At 41.6% G+C, this 11,082-nt stretch overlaps 1 pseudogene; it reads right to left on the bottom strand.

The window, feature by feature from the left end:
* Positions 1 to 610: 610 nt before the first annotated feature.
* Positions 611 to 10,430, bottom strand: LOC143627379 (F-box/kelch-repeat protein At1g26930-like; annotated as a pseudogene).
* Between the last annotated feature and the right edge of the window lie 652 nt (positions 10,431 to 11,082).

The following is an 11,082-nucleotide window of genomic DNA, read 5'->3' as shown; positions in this document are numbered from 1 at the left end:
AAATACGAACACAAATATGGAAAGACCAAAATGTTACATAGCCCTATACGCAGCATATAATGTACAACATAAAAAGACAAAACCCTCTATATACGGCAAACGCATAAAGCTATACGCAACGTATAGAGGCATAGAGTTATTGTTGACATATAAAAGACCGCACTTTAATTTTTGGATGATGTCCAGACCCTCCGTCAATGGTCATTGTCAAATAGCTATTAATTCTTTTATTATATGACAATAATGCATCAATTTAATTGTAAAAAAAACTTGTCTTGTGATCTATCATATATTGTCATTTTGTATTTGATCATTATTTTCATAACTATTGTCTCAGCAACTGAAAAACAAATTCATTTGAATTTGAAGTAACATTATTTTGTTTTTTGAATTTTTTCTAAAGCCTAAATACACTGAGTTTTGTTTTCAAGGAACTTATATTTAACTTATTTAATTTTTTTTATAATGATTGTATTAAGATTTGTATTCAGGACAATAGAGACTTGTGAAAGAAAAACATATTTGATTTAGATAAGTAAACTATCAAAGAAAGTACAAACTTTTTCTCTTTTCTTTAACACTTAAATAGTAAAATACTCGAAATCATGATTTAAATCTCGAGTTCAACACCCATAATAGCACAGTTGTAAGCATAGTTATTAGACTTCTTTTGACCAACCATGGTCCAGTTTGGTAGCCCTTCTTTCGGAACCTAAGCATATATTTCAATATGAGCACACTCCTCATGTGTCCAATGACCACCAACAATCAATATTTTCATAACCGGACCGGACACCGAACCGGACAGCCAACCAGTCGAACCGGTCAGACAAATTCGGTCAAAAAAAGACGGGTCATGCTTGAAATATGATTTTTCAAAAAAAAAATTATTTTTTCATTGAAAACCGGTTCAACCGGTCCGACCGGTTAAACCGTTTCGGACCGCCCGGTTCCCTTGCAGCCGAGCGAATATATAGAACTGGACCGGTCGGTGGACCGAATCCCGGTCAGACCGGTTCGACCGGCCGGTCCAGTCTCAACAACAATGCCAACAATGATCACCTAATTACCACACCCTCTAAAAGCAATTCCCCATCCATCCATATTATCTACCCTTTCCGACAACTTGCCTATGCTCTCCCACACTTTCGTTCTTTTGTCATATTTCTTCACTTCATTTACATCACAATCAGCAGCACACAACTCATTATCAACCACCGCAAGCAATGGCGGAGCCATCATACCGCCACAACTACCACCACTAGGCCACATGTCTGGAACCTCCTTTCACTTCCTAGTCATTGTATCATACTCCTCTTCACATGATAATGGCTTCATATCTGCCACACCACACCCACCAACCACATAAAACTTGCCATCCATAAACACACCCGAACTCATTTTTCTTGGCTTAAGGAGAACTAGGAAGCGTCTCCCAAGCTCTAGTCTTACTGTCATAACTCTCAACTGTGTCCATAACCATTCCCTTTCTATCAACATCGCCTGCGAATACTGCGATCTTTCCAAGGCTAGCAGACCCGAATAAGGATCTTGGTTTGTTCATTTTCGGTTCTTCGGTCCATGAATTCATTAGGCGGTTGTTCTTAAAGACAGCCTGACCAGAAACATGTTTGCCAAGAACCAAAAGCTCGATCCCGACCCCCATGGACTCTTTATCAGAATGAGCGAAGCCTGTATCGCCATTTATCATCGGTAGATGCTGAAAAAGTTTCAAAGGTATCTATATTTCTCACTCGAAAGATAAATTTCATTAAAGGCTAAGAAGGCTATAAATACAACTCTGATGCAACGGAAATAAACAGAAAAGAACTACAAAACAAGAAACAAATACTAAGCGAATCAAAAGCTAAAGAACCGGACAAGCAGTTACACCCACGTGCTTGAACTCTTATTCAAAGTAAACTTATTCAAAGCCAACTAAAATAAACTGCATTAAACCCAACGGATATATATGCATGTACCCATGCACAAGTCCTTTTCATGACCAGTATACTTTCATGCACAAATCCCTTTCATGACTAGTAGACTTTACTCCCTCAAACCCTCCCTCAAACAGAAAGGGTTTTCATTTCCTATTTGCCCTTAAGAGAGCAAACTCCAAGTTGTTCTCTCAACTTCATAAACACTTCCCTATGCAGTGGCTTGGTGAGAATATCAGCAACTTGTTGACTTGAACCACAAAACTCCAGCTCAGTTGTTCTTTCATTCACCAATTCTCGAAGAAAATGGTATCTAACTCCAATATGTTTGCACTTATCATGAAATACAGGATTTTTTGACAGCTTTATGGCAGACGTATTGTCGCATTTGATCACTAATTTGTCTTTGACATTCATTCCAAGTTCTTCTAAAACATCACGAAACCAAATCACTTGGTAGGCACAACTTGCTGCTGCAACATATTCGGCTTCTGTGGATGATAAAGCGACTATACTTTGCTTCTTTGATGACCAAGATATAGCTGCTCCATCCCACAAAACCAAGTTCCCCGACGTGCTCTTCCTGTCATTAAAATCTCCTGCAAAACCACTTTCTATAAACACTTTCATTTCTCCCTTTCCTCCTTTCTTGTACAGAATGCCATAATCCAAAGTCCCTTGGATATAGCGCATTACCCTTTTGGTAGCAGCATAGTGAGCTTCTCTTGGGTTTAACATGAAGAGACTGATCAAACTAACCACAAATTGTATGTCTGGACGAGTGGTGGTGATGTACATCAAGCTCCCCATTATCTGCTTAAACAAGGTATCATCCACTGGTTCCCCTTCATCTTTCTTCAGTTTGCAAACTTGCACTATCGGGTTTGCCACTGCATTGCAATTCACCATATTGTACCAAGCAAGAATTTCTTCAGCATACTTCCTCTGTGAGACGTGTATACCAGCAGATGATTGATTCACTTCTGTAGGGTATGGTACTAAACCCGGTTTTACGACCCTAAATTTATTATGTTTGGCTTATTTTATTATATGGACTAATACAATGTTATTGGGCTGAGGGGGTTTTGTGGAGGTAACCCTAACTGGGCTAGGCCCATTAGGGTACCATGATGGTGGTCATGAGGCTCTCTATATAAGGAGGTCTCCACCTCCTTATTAAAGGGTCATGCTCAATAAGAGCCACCACCACTTTTTTTGTCTGTAAACAAGAGATCTTTGAGGTTTCTTAGCAGTCACCTCCACACCCCCGAAAAACCATTGCAGGTCCCAAGCAACCGGAGAAGAAGATCAAGACGTGGTTCGTTCATCTCGAAAATCCGTGGAAACATCGTCATGGATCAGGTCAGATTCATTTCATGCTTCGACATTGGCGCCATCCGTGGGACGGCAACGAACTACCCTTCGATCTTCCTCTCGACTGTCAGATCTCTCCCAGGAAAAACCCAGATCTGGAAGTTTACAGAAAAAGGCTTCAAGGCTTGTTCTATTAAAGCTCAAAAAGATCCATAGATCTAAAGGAGGCTTCCAGATCTGTGCAAAAAGAAACTGCCTGATTCGAATGATCAAGTCTCCGGATCTGTGATGGTTTTAAATCCGCTCCGAGCTTCAGATTTATCTAGATCTGATTTACAGATCTAGATCTAGATTACAGACCTGGATTTTAGGTTTAAAATTGCAGATCTAACTCTTAAATTGCAGATCCAAAAATTACCAGACTTCCGCCGCCATGTACGCGCGCCCGCGGATTCTCACTCCGCAGCCATGCATGTGCCGCCGCGGGAACCACCATGTGGGTTTCGCGCAAAAGACCTCCACCATGTGGGTTTTGCGCAGAAGACTGCCACCACGCATGCTCGCCAGCGGGTCACCATTCCGCCGACATGCGTGAGCGCTCGTGGAAACCACCGCGGAAACCACCATGTGGGTTTTGCGCAAAGACCTCCGCCACGCACGCGCGCTCGCGAGTCACCACTCCATCGCCGTGCATGCGCGCATCAGGCCACGCGCCAAACTTAAAGGTTGGGAATCCTCATAATATCCCATATGGCTACGCGCCATACTTAAAGGTCGGGAATCCTCATAATATCCCATATGGCTACGCGCCATACTTAAAGGTTGGGAATCCTCATAATATCCCATATGGCTACACGCCATACTTAAAGGTTGGGAATCCTCATAATATCCCATATGGCTACACGCCATACTTAAAGGTTGGGAATCCTCATAATATCCCATATGGCTACGCGCCATACTTAAAGGTTGGGAATCCTCATAAACCCATCAGGCCACGCGCCAAACTTAAAGGTTGGGAATCCTCATAAACCCATCAGGCCAAGCGCCAAACTTAAAGGTTGGGAATCCTCATAAACCCATACGGCTTCGCGCCGAATACAAGACCTAACGCGGCTCTGCTCCGTTCAACATGCGCACCATCATGATGCTCGAGCGCAGTCGCATATCACATACTCATGCACCACATATGCTCACGCATCACATATGCTCACGCATATTACATGTGCTTACGCATCACATGCTCACACATCACATCAGTGCACGCAACATCTGCGCATGGCGCATGACACAAAGTCTACGCGCACGCGCATGCAACATCTGCGCGTGGCGCGGGACATAAAGTCTACGCGCATGCGCATGCGACATCTGCGCGTGGCGCATGACAAAACCAAAGCCTATGCGCAAGCGCATGAAACATTTGCGCATGACACACAGTCTACGCGCACGCGCATGCAACATCTGCGCGTGGCGCGGGACATAAAGTCTACGCGTACGCGCATGCAACATCTGCGCGTGGCGCATAACACAAAGCCAAAGCCTATGCGCAAGCGCATGAAACATCTGCGCATGACACACAGTCTACGCGCACGCGCATGCAACATCTGCGAGTGGCGCGGGACATCCGAATCTTAGGGCGGGAGCCTAACAATATCCCAAACGGCCACGCGCCAATGTTCGGCTACGAGTCGCATAAGCACCCATAACATTATTACTATGGCCGTTTGTGCCTCCATTATTATTTTGAAGACAAGCTGGGATAGTCATCCTGCGTAGAAGAGGCCCTTGTGGGCCAGTCATTATCATTATTATTATAGCTCGTAAGCCGCAACTCGCGCAAGCTTCATTATTCTTATAGCTCGTAAGTCGCCTCACGCGCAGGCTTTATTATTATTATAGCTCGTAAGCCGTAACTCGCGCAAGCTTCATTATTCTTATAGCTCGTAAGTCGCCTCGCGCGCAAGCTTCATTATTCTTATAGCTCGTAAGTCGCCTCGCGCGCAAGCTTCATTATTCTTATAGCTCGTAAGTCGCCTCACGCGCAAGCTTTATTATTCTTATAGCTCATAAGTCGCCTCGCGCGCAAGCTTCATTATTCTTATAGCTCGTAAGTCGCCTCGCGCGCAAGCTTCATTATTCTTATAGCTCGTAAGTCGCCTCACGCGCAAGCTTTATTATTCTTATAGCTCATAAGTCGCCTCGCGCGCAAGCTTCATTATTCTTATAGCTCGTAAGTCGCCTCCCGCGCAAGCTTTATTATTCTTATAGCTCGTAAGTCGCCTCGCGCGCAAGCTTTATTATTCTTATAGCTCGTAAGTCGCCTCGCGCGCAAGCTTCATTATTCTTATAGCTCGTAAGTCGCCTCACGCGCAAGCTTCATTATTCTTATAGCTCTTAAGTCGCCTCACGCGCAAGCTTCATTATTCTTATAGCTCATAAGTCGTCTCACGCGCAAGCTTTATTATTCTTATAGCTCGTAAGTCACCTCACGCGCAGGCTTTATTATTCTTATAACTCGTAAGTCGCCTCGCGCGCAGTCTTTATTATTCTTATAGATCCGTAAGTCGCCTCGCGCGCAGGCTTTATTATTCTCATAGATCCGTAAGTCGCCTCGCGCGCAGGCTTTATTATTCTCATAGATCCGTAAGTCGCCTCGCGCTCAGGCTTTATTATTCTCATAACTTGTAAGCTGCCTCGCGCGCAAGTTATGTTACATTATTATCGAGATGCGCGCTCTACCTTTTATCAGGCCTCGCGCCACTATTGTTATGATGCGTGCTATATCTTATTCATGCCAGGGCACCATCATTATCATAAAGACCACAACATGTCACCATCATGAAGAAAACCTCCCAAAACTCAAAGACAATAAAGACAAGGCCGAAGAAAAGGGAAAAAACCGCCTCATGGCCTAACACACCTCATAAAGTCCAGCGCTCCACCTAGACGCTTGCGCGCCCAGGAGCAACGCTGGACTTGGGGGGCTTGTAGGGGTATGGTACTAAACCCGGTTTTACGACCCTAAATTTATTATGTTTGGCTTATTTTATTATATGGACTAATACAATGTTATTGGGCTGAGGGGGTTTTGTGGAGGTAACCCTAACTGGGCTAGGCCCATTAGGGTACCATGATGGTGGCCATGAGGCTCTCTATATAAGGAGGTCTCCACCTCCTTATTAAAGGGTCATGCTCAATAAGAGCCACCACCACTTTTTTTGTCTGTAAACAAGAGATCTTTGAGGTTTCTTAGCAGTCACCTCCACACCCCCGAAAAACCATTGCAGGTCCCAAGCAACCGGAGAAGAAGATCAAGACGTGGTTCGTTCATCTCGAAAATCCGTGGAAACATCGTCATGGATCAGGTCAGATTCATTTCATGCTTCGCCAACTTCCAAACCCAAAAAATACCTCATTTTTCCAAGATCAGTCATCTCAAATTCCTTCTTCATGGATTCTTTGAACTTGTTCAGCATGTCATTATCATTTCTTGTGCATATAAGATCATCTACATAAACATTAACATACAGGACTTTACCTTCAAGATTGCTTTTGATGAAAAGAGTGTGTTCAGACTTGCTCCTCTTGAAACCTTCTTGAATGAAATAAGCTTCTATGCGAGTAAACCAGACCCTAGGGGCTTGCTTCAAACCGTAAAGAGCCTTGTGAAGCTTATAGACTTTGTTTCACTACCTTGGACAACATAACCTTGTGGTTGTTGAACGTACACATCTTCTTCTAAAACTCCATGCAAAAATGCTGACTTCACATCCATTTGATGAGTACACCAACCCTTTTGAGCTGAAATAGCAATCATCAACCAAATTTCTGACCATACACTTCTGAGTAATCAACGCCATATTTCTGACCATATCCTGGAGCCACCAACCTGGCCTTATGTTTTTCTACTTCACCCCTCTCATTTAACTTAGTTTTAAACAACCACTTGACGCCAATGCACTTTGTACCCCTTGGCAGATCAACTAAGCTCCACGTCTAGTTTCTTACTATCGCCTCAATTTCCACATCCATGGCTTTCTTCCATTTATTATCCTTTACAGCTTCCTCATATTTTATGGGATCATGATCCACAATTTCAACTACATTCACTTCATCATCATCAGATTGTAACTCATCACCTGTCACATAATCTTTCAAATACCTTGGCATTCTTCTCAGCCTTCCCTCCCTTACTGTTGTAATGTTACTTGGTTCAGGGTTATCTATGGGCTCACTTGTCCCTTGCTCTTCATCTTGAAATTCATGCTCATCCTCCTCTTCATTAAAATCATTATTTCCCTAAGTAAGCTCTTCATTATCAATTTCTTCCTCTTGAGTTTGATCCCAGTCCCACTCCTTTTGTTCTTCAAATACCACATCTTTACTCACAACCACCTTCATTGTTCTTGGGTCTGTTAATCGATAGGCCTTGACTCCTCACTCATACCAATGAGAACACATGTAAAACTTCTGTCATCCAATTTCTTTCTCTTTTCTTTTGGAATATGAACATGTGCTAATGATTCCCACACTCTAAGATGATTGATAGTTGGTTTGTTTCCACTCCAGGCTTCTTCCGGAGTCATATTCAGAAGAGCTCTACTTGGACTTCTATTCAACACATAAAAGCTCCACGTTGCTGCCTCACCCCAAAACACCATAGGCATGTTTTTTGAGGCTAGCAATGTTATAATCATGCCAATGACAGTTCTGTCCTTACGCTTTGCCACACCATTCTGTTGTGGAGTAAACCTTGTTGTTAACTGCCTTTTGATTCCATGCTCTCTGCAATATCTGATAAAAGCATCTGAGAAGTATTCTCCCCCTCTATCAGATCTAAGACATTTGATAGTCTTCCTACTTTCATTTTCAATCATACTTTTAAATTGTTTAAACATGTCTAATGTTTCAGACTTTCCAGTCAACAAATATACCCAACCTTTCCTACTATAATCATCAGTGAAACTTAACAAGTACCTTTTACCAGAGTAGGACTGTGGTGAGATGGGTCCACAAATGTCAGAGTGGATCAGCTCCAAAGGTTTACTTGCTCGCCACTTAGCCACCTTTGGAATGTTCTCTCTAGTTTGTTTTCCAACAAGACATTTTTCACACACAGCAACTTCAACAGGAAAGGATGGCAAATCACGAACCATACCTTTCATTTGCAGGGTATTCATGCTAGTCTTGCTGATATGCCCAAGGCGTTCATGCCACAATTTCGCCATATCTTCGTCACTTGTATAATTGCAGCCATCTATCTCCTGAGAAACCACACTTCTAGCATCTTCACAGAGAGGATACATCCTGTTTGTACTCATGCTACTATGGAACAGAAGCCCTCTTTCTGGATGATACACCTTGCATACATCTGATTGGAAGAGAAAAGCTATACCCTTCTGTTGAAGTTGACCTATGCTTAGCAAGCAGTTCTTCAGGTCTGGAACATAATACACTTCGTTCAACATAAACACAGCTCCATTCAACATCAACTTTATGTTCCCTTTTCCATCAACATTCATACGTGTAGTGTTCCAAGCCTAATAGTACTGGAGAAATATTTATCCAGACTGACAAACCTTTCTTTTATTCCACACATGTGGTTGGAACATCCGGAATCAAGGAACCATAGGTGGTTCTTGCATTCTTCATTTGTTTGTGCCATAAAGCAGTCTTTTTCAATCTCTATCTCAGCCATCAGCATTATCTCCTTGTCTTCATTAAACCCAACGAAATTCTCCTTTTAGAACTAGGATATTCATACGAGAAATGTCCTAGCTTATGGCACTTATAGCATTCAATTGTTTCTTTGTTAAAGGACTGTCGTCCACGACCAAGGCCTTTTCCTCTTGGACTGAACTGGCCTCTTCCACGACCACGACCTCCAGAGTACTCGCCATCCTCCATCTTTAAAACCTGCTCATCTTCCTTTTCCACTTTCTTAAATTTTTGTTCGTGCACAAGCAAAGAGCTTTGCAGCTCTTCTATGGCCATCTCTTCAATGTTCTTTGATTCTTCAATGGAAACCACCACATACATGTACTTTTCAGAAAGGGTTCTGAGAATTTTCTCCACGATCTTTGAGTCTGGCATCAGTTCTCCATTGCTTCTCATCTGATTGGAGATAATCAAGACTTTACCAAAGTACTCCGATATGGTTTCGTTGCTCTTCATCTCTAAGACTTCAAAGTCTCTCCTTAACTTTTGCAACATGAATCTCTTCACGCGATCATTTCCATCAAACCCTTTCTTCATGGAATCCCATACAGCCTTGGAGGATATCCTATCCAGAATCTGCTCAAACGTGGTTCTGTCAATCGCCTGGTACAGATAGTGCTTCACTTGTAAGTCTTTTGTTCTGAGTTCCTCCAACCTTTTTCTCTGGGCATCACTTTGGGCTATTCCAACTGCCGGCTCAATGATTCCTGGGTCAACCAGATTCCACAGTTGCTTTGCACGCAGCAAATTCTCCATCATCTCGCTCCAGTGCTCATAGTGACCATCGAACACTGGCATCTTCATTTTCTCGTTACTCATGATTGTATCTCTCTTTTTGTGATTTGAAATAATTTCGCTCTGATACCAATTGAAAGAGTTTCAAAGGTATCTATATTTCTCACTCGAAAGATAAATTTCATTAAAGGCCAAGAAGGCTATAAATACAACTCTGATGCAATGGAAATAAACAGAAAAGAACTACAAAACAGGAAACAAATACTGAGTGAATCAAAAGCTAAAGAACCGGACAAGCAGTTACACCCGCGTGCTTGAACTCTTATTCAAAGTAAACTTATTCAAAGCCAACTAAAATAAACTGCATTAAACCCAACGGATATATATGCATGTACCCATGCACAAGTCCCTTTCATGACCAGTAGACTTTCATGCACAAATCCCTTTCATGACTAGTAGACTTTACTCCATCAGATGCATCCATTTCTCGTTAATTGGATTGAAAGCCTCCCATTTCAACATGTGGCAAGAAAAATAAACCCATTTTTCGAATTGTAGGTCCTTGTTTTCCAATGAACCCCCCGACATGTTTTCTTGATGTTTATCACCTGCAAGATTTCAATAACATCTATTTCAAGAATGACAAAAGAAAAATTAGGTAATTAACTAGAAATGTATAATTAATTAGTTACCATATGAAGAAAATATGATACGAAGATTAGCCATGAACTAATTAATTAAATCACAGGAATCTAAAAGATGCAACTTATAAATTTGGTAAGAACAAAATATACCTCTTTGTCTCTTACAAATGTATATATGTAAGAAAAATATAAGAAAACTTTAGTTATGGTATTTCACTATCAAAAATTCTTGTGAACTTCAATTATTCATCAACCACTTACTACTTAAATAGATGAAAGGAACGCCGAAGAAAAAATAATGGTGTAGATACCTGTAGAGGGGCATGATAGGCGTGAAACTTAGGTGTGGCCCACATCCATGCGATACAGCACTTGTTTTGAAACAATGATTGGCAATAGCCCATGTGTTCTAGCGACTGTTGTTAAATCTGTGAGCGGAATACAGTTGTATACTTTGTATATCTATGTGCTTTGTCCATGCTATCTATGTGTATCTAAGTTACAAAGCCGGTTCTTACGCTTTTTAAAGTGTCATGTTATCTCTAAGTTATGAGTTTTTACATTTCATCCCCATCCTTTAGTTTCTTTTATAAAAAACTGGTATTTAACTCTTTTTAAAGTTTTACAATCATTCCTTTGCCTTCTTTTGTAAAAATAAAAGTGCTTTTAACTCTCAAATACTTATTGGTTTTAACTCTCAAATACTTAATGGTCTAAGTCTTATAATCTAACCG

This window comes from Bidens hawaiensis, unplaced genomic scaffold (genome assembly GCF_021521415.1).
Source record: "Bidens hawaiensis isolate Kalapana, Puna unplaced genomic scaffold, B.hawaiensis_p1.1 tig00004664_1, whole genome shotgun sequence".
In the NCBI taxonomy this organism is placed as follows: domain Eukaryota; kingdom Viridiplantae; phylum Streptophyta; class Magnoliopsida; order Asterales; family Asteraceae; genus Bidens; species Bidens hawaiensis.
The sequence above is the reverse complement of the archived record's forward strand: the minus strand, read 5'-3'. Positions and strand labels throughout refer to the sequence as shown.